Source organism: Dipodomys merriami, unplaced genomic scaffold (genome assembly GCF_024711535.1).
Source record: "Dipodomys merriami isolate MVZ:Mamm:240054 unplaced genomic scaffold, mDipMer1.0.p SCAF_526, whole genome shotgun sequence".
Lineage (NCBI taxonomy): Eukaryota > Metazoa > Chordata > Mammalia > Rodentia > Heteromyidae > Dipodomys > Dipodomys merriami.
In genome coordinates this window covers 363,849-370,580 of record NW_027206098.1, presented here as the reverse complement: position 1 = coordinate 370,580, position 6,732 = coordinate 363,849, and the positions used below count along the sequence as shown (strand labels likewise).

The 6,732-nt window shown below is 40.6% G+C and overlaps 1 pseudogene; it reads right to left on the bottom strand.

Moving 5' to 3' along the window:
* Window positions 1–2,007: 2,007 nt before the first annotated feature.
* On the bottom strand, window positions 2,008–6,275 carry LOC138811422 (histone-lysine N-methyltransferase PRDM7-like; annotated as a pseudogene).
* Between the last annotated feature and the right edge of the window lie 457 nt (window positions 6,276–6,732).

Genomic DNA, 6,732 nt, shown 5'->3' with positions numbered 1-6,732 from the left:
GGACAGAGGTCTGCTATATCTTGGCACCCTGCCCCTAACTAAAATAGTAATCAACCTTTGAAATTAATTTACTTGTGTATGAGTTTGTTTTATTTCTTTATTCATTTATATATTTATTTGTTTATTTATTTATTTTTGTCGCTGGTGGTGAAATCTGGGCCTGGTCGCTGCCCTCAGCTCTTCAGCTCAAGGCTAGTGCTCTACCACTCGAGCCACAGCACCACTTCTGGCTTTTTCTGCTTACGTGGTGAGGAGGAATCAAACCCAGGGCCTCATGCATGCAAGGTAATCTGTGTACCACTAATCTACCTTCTCAGCACCTATGAGGGGTATTTTTGTGCACGGGTCTATCAAGGAAATCTATTCAGAAATGTATTCATTTGCCACTAGACATTAATTATGAATTATCTGATAGTTAAAGGATAAATTGTTATCATTTTTACTAGGAATTGTTTGTCTTCCCATGCTAAAAACATGGAGGAGGGTATTTTAAACTAAAACTACAAAAGAAATTTAAGATCTTTGTGCTAACAAATGTGTCCAGTTATTACATTAAACAGAAAATTCAAACTTCATGAATACAGAGCTCAAACTTCTTATACTACTTATTTCAAAATGCAAATTAAAGGGAAAATCAGACAGGGGATAAAATTTATATTGTATGTTAATTTTTAAAGAGGAAAATAAGATCCTAGATGGCAGATTAAAGGCAAAGCAATATCAGAGCCCTATCTGCTCAATAAGAAATAAGAAGCTTATTAAAAAAAAAAACTGCAAAGTGCACATCAGGCAAAGGCAAGCAGTCAGAGCTTACCACCAACACAGAAATACCATATCTCTCAGAAAAAGGAAACAAGTTCAGACCAGTGCTCATCCTTATCCCTGATTTCAATAATACATATACACCCCCTACACACACACACACACACACACACACACACACAATGAATGTATGCAACAGCTCAACCTACTCACATACACTCAACATGAATCAAAGATCTTCCTGTAATATTTGAAACTTTAAGTTTCAAGTCATGTAAATAATTAATAATAGATGCATAAGTAATTATTTTCTGAATAGCGCTCTACTGTGAAAGTGAGAATTCATGATGATTATAACTACTTTAAACATCTCTGAATCTCAAAAAAATTAAACAACACACAATCCGGGACTGCATTTCTACCAGCTATTCTGCAAAGGCTTAATAAGAAGATACTTATGAGATTTTGTGTACCAAAAATTAAATACTAAATTCAATTAATACCTGAGTAAGTGAAGAGAAAGATGATCAGAGAGACCTATGCTGCCTCCAGTTCTCAACCAGCTGTACACTTTGTCATCTTTGCTGCTGCTGGACCTTAGTTGTCTTCTCCAGTGCAGTGGCTACACTGGGGTTGGATTGGGCGTGGTAGGGAGATGAGTTTGGCCACATGGGAGGCCACACTGGGGTTGAGGTTTGGGGCAGTGTGGAGGGGAGAGGAGGCCTTGGCAGAAGCTGGTGAAGCAAGGAAAGAGGCAGGAAGCCGGAGGCTCAGGAAGCAGCATGCCCAAAGGCTGCCTGGTTCTGGAGAGTGTCTGTGAGGTGGGGTTGTTGGGGCAGATCCCATGGGGCCTGTTGGCCTGGTGAGAAGAGGAAGGAATCTCAAGTACTGCAAAGGAGGACAATGAAAATTAAGATCACAGTGGCTGAACAATTTCAACAACAAAGGTGGGGACATGGAGGTAAACTCTGGGGATGAGAGGACGGCAGCACTGGGCCAGTGGAGTTCAATCCTTTCTGGACATACCTGGAAGTGTGTGAGGACTGGCTCCACCACAGCTTTGGCCTCACACGACTTGAACGGGCACCCAGAATGGTCACCTCAGCCTCAGCCTGCCCCAGAGAGCCAGACTGGCATAGATGCTGAAGACCAAGCAGTGGCTGGGAAGCTATGCGCAACAGGGTGGAGGAAGCATGGCTGGTGGGTGCAGCTCCAGCCCAGCCAGGTCCAGGGCCAACGGGGAATTCAGACTGTAGATCTAGAGCAGGCAGTGTGCCCCAGACCAGTGGGACTTCCAGGGACTTGCATGGAGGCCAACACGTACATGTTGGGAACTTCATAAGCATGGCCCAGGCGTCTCCACGGAAAGGTGCATTCACTCCTGTGCCTCTCCTGTCTTCTGGACTCTCGCTGTCCTCCTGCTTCCTGCTGAAGTACCAGGCCATAGACCGCCCCCAAAGGCCAGCAGAGAGCCCTTGCCAATGTAAATGCAGGGGGGTCGTTTATTACAGCTCGAGCTGGACTCACAAATCTTCCCTGACACGCAGGTCAATAATTGTCAGTCCCAATCTCTTGGTCAGCAAGGTTTTTTTATTTTGTATGAAGCAGGTGGAAGGATCATTACAACACTGATTTTGTGATAGGTCGGTGGTTCGTAGTAAATCTAGTCTTAAATTTATTGGTTGGGGAATGATCATTTCCAGTAAGGGCAGGGACTTTCTAGCTTAGCAGTTACAGGATAGGTTAAATCATACATAGCAAGCATATTATAAGTTGGGGTAGGTGGGGCCAATCACAGGAATGCTGAGGGCACTATTCCTGGATTATTTCCCGACCTAAATTGCTTCCTGATAGAGTTGGGAGATAATCGGTCAGGGCAGTCTGAGATTCCTGGACAGATCAGGGCTGTCTGGTTTCTTAGTTATTTTTACTGTTACATTTTCTTAGAACATGAACTGACACTCTTTTTCCAGTAGCAGATAACAGATATTTTCCTTAGAGTTTCTGAAATCACTGCCAACCTATTTGTCCTCTCACTGACACATCCAACTACAGGAGTCAACTTCTCCACGCCGATGACAGGCCATCTCGGAGATATTCACAGGGCTATGTTTCCTCCTCTATCTCAGGCCTTTCTACTGAAAGAACATCCTTACTAAAAACTTTTTAGTTGTTTCTAGTGAGGATGAAAAGTAAGGCCTAGTTGCAGCCATGGAACCAAGAATTGAGGGCCATGGCTAGAGCAAAATGCCCTGAGAAAAGATGGATTCATTTTTGTCAAAGACACAAGTCTCTATAGGAACTCTCATTCTAACTGATTTTCTTCCTAGTAATATATTCACAGAATATGTAGACTATGTAATGAATGAACAATGACATATGCATAATATTTGCGAATATGGAGGGAATTAAGAAAAAACTGCAATGGCCAGAAGTAACTGGTTCTTTGAAAGAGAGCTGGTAGGTTCTTTGTTTGGTCTCTACGCCTTTTAGCACGGTATTTTGTATTGCATTCAAACATATGAAGTTCTTAAAATGTAAAATCAGGACAAATAGTTAAAAATAAGGAAATGTTCCTAATAAAGTATACAAACTGCATCTTTAAATTCAGAGGTACTTAACTTGAAATTTTTCTCACGTTAAATTGCCTTTTGTTCCACCGAAGAGTTGATATTCGAAAATTCCTAAAGAGAATTATTTTTTTTCTTTTCTTCCTTTTTAAGGAACCATAGTAAGGTCCACCTGTTTCTGCTGTGAGCTCTTTCTTCCACTTACTGCCCAGTTGCTGTCAATACTCATCCCCATACGAGACAAGCAGCTCACATCCTGCCTTGATGACATGACAGGTTTGGTAGAAGATCTACCTCTGATACTGAAAGGCCCTCGGATTCTGATTCTCAGCACACCTGCCACAGTTCATATACCTAAAGTTGAAGCAGGCACAGGAAGGAAACATAAGAGGGTAAGTTTCTGCTCCCTTTGGATCTACTCCTTATACTCATCCACTCTAGAACTCTAAGTGCACTGTTTTCAAAGCTCAGTTCCAGACTTCTCTTAATCCTTATTTGTCACAAATAGATTGATTTCCAGATTCTCTAAATTGAGTTAAAGTTTATGTCATAGATTTTGGTGGGGACATGCATTCTGTTTCTAGATTAGCACACATCATTTGACATTTGGCCCAAGTAATTTTCCTTAGATTGGACTCACTCATGCACCTGTCTCCACTATGGTCCCATAGAAATTCAGAGAATCCTTTGTCTTATAAAGACAATAGAGGGAAATTTGTTTATTCATGATGTTGTTTCCTGATAAGACAATGGTTCCCCATGGCACAGGGTTGCAGGACATATCATACAACCATTGCTTTCTGAACCTCACCACTGCTCCAACTCTGATTCTACGTGTTTGAGTATACCCTAATAGACTAAAGTTCTTTCTTGTAGGTTGTTAGGGCACTATGTACTTTGCAAAAACTACGAAGAAAAATTATAGTTAAATACTCCTACAATGAAATTGTCCTTTCTATCTCCACATGTGTTTCGCAATTACTCAGGGAATATGATTTATTCAACTACTGAGGATAATTCTTTGACTCGTATACAGTATGTGCTTTACAGATGCAGGATCTATGAATGAAGTTTGGCCCTTTGGTTTTTCTTCTGATGTCTTAATTTTGTCTCTCATGGAAATTTTTATTTTGATACAGTACACATATTTATATGCATACATACATACATACATACATACATACATACATACATACATACATACATACATACCAGAGCTAATGATTGAACTCAGTAACTAAACTTACCTCTTGCAATACAAGCACTCTACCACTTGAACCACTAGCCCTTTTTGTGTTGTTTATTTTTGAGGTATTTTTGTCTGTCAAGGGGCATAAACTCTGTGCCTGAATGTTGTCCTTCAGCTCTTCAACTCAAGGCAAGCGCTCTACCACTTGAGCCACAGCGCCGCTTTTGATTTTCTGCTGGTTAATTGGAGATAAGAGTTTCACAGCCTTTCTTCCATGGGCTGGATTTGAACCATGATACTCATATCCGAGCTTTCTGAGTAGCTACTTACAGGTTTGAGCCACCAGTGCACAGTTTGTTTTTGAGGTATTATTTACCCTGCTGTCCTGGGTTGCCATCCTGCTTGTGCTTGCCTGGGTTGCTGGAGATACTTCACTTTATCCAGCCATTGTACTTCCACAGTAGCTGGGATAACAAATGTGCACCAACGTGCTCAGCCATTGGTAGTAACCGGGGTCTTATAATCTTTTATGCTAGGAATGGCATCAGACTGAGATCTCATCATCTCTATCTCAAAAGTCCAAATTAAAGGTTGAGCTATGGAACCCAGCTATACTATTTATGTTTTTATTTCTTGTCCATCAAATATTCATAATTTTGAAAGCACCAAGTACAGCAAAAGAAAAATGGAGATATGGGAATCCATATGTGTGATAATCAGGGTGCAAGTCTTCTGAGGATAATATCCTCTTAGGAACCATGAAAATGACTGCTGGACTCACTCCAGTTGGCCTGGGATTTATTTTTTGCATCTACACATAGAAGTTACTCCTTTTTGTGATCTGAGTTTCAGAAAGACAAGCTAAAGGCTTTTGGGTAATAATCGGCAAAATCACATTACTTGATTCCAGTGATGCTCTTTGAGCCTGCATGGACTCAGTAGTTGTGAACACATAAGATGCCGTCTACACATCTGAGGGGATTTGTCATAGTCCTAACAGAGGCTCCTTAAGCATGGATGCACATTGCCTCTAACACACTCTGTTTATATGCACTATACTTTGATCCTAAATCAGCATGTCCATGTTTATGCAGATTCCACAAACACATACAATTATTTTGTCCATGTCCTAGCAATGTTTCATTGGAGGCACAGGGGGACACATGGAGTTAGAGAAAGGGGGGAAAGGGAGGGCATTTCTTACCATCTAGGAGTACCTATTGTCTGCATCTTCATCTTCTATGATCAAGCCCTCATAGGGGCTGAAGTGCAAACCCAATGGCAGATCAGATTCCTCATTCCATACTCTAAGCCTAGCCTCAGGGTACTGTACTGACGAATTCTCAGCCCAGTGGGCAGACTGAGGACTGAATGGTCATAATGCCCCTTGTCCACCACATTGTCTCTTACAAATATAGGTGGCCCATGAACAGTGTAGCTGGTGATGAAGAAGTTCTGACACTGCTCACAATCTGAGGCAAGAGAAGCAAAAATTAGTCAAGAAATATGTACATTCCCAGATTTAACAATCATGAGAAAGAGCACAGAATGTATATCATTGTCGCTTAGTTCTTCATGTGAAGTTACTAGAGTAAACCAGTAATTGGGGGCCAAATGACCTGATGAATTATTATAAAAGCACATTTGCCTTCTGTTTGAACAAGCACAGAGGGTTACTTACACAGGTAATCATCATCCTGGGGTTTACAGATATCTTCATAAGCATAACTCTTTCTTTCCTGTAGGATGTACATGCTCATTTTTACCTCCTTTTTCCTACGTCCAAGTTGAAAAACAATGGTTATTTAAGTTGGGGATCAACAATCTTTGTCCCTATTTCTTCAGAAAAGTAAAATCTCTTACTACCAAATTATCATCTATTCTTCTCACATACTCTGGTCCCCCATTAACCTTTGACTCAGAGATACAAAGACTTCATTTGAACACTAACTACAGGTTTCTAATTCAATTTTAAGTTTTGGCCATTCCCATTTTCAGGTTTAATTTCGGCTTCATTAAATTTCTTATAAAGTGCTCTTTGATGAATTTATTCATTCAGAATATTTGTTGAGGGTATGTTAAGTATTGAGCAAAGACGTGGACATACAGGATTGAAAATGTGTGGTCACAGATTTATCAGACACTTTGCGTTTATCTGTTATTTTACCTTTTACTTATCATTTTCAGACAACATGCAGGCTGTACACATTT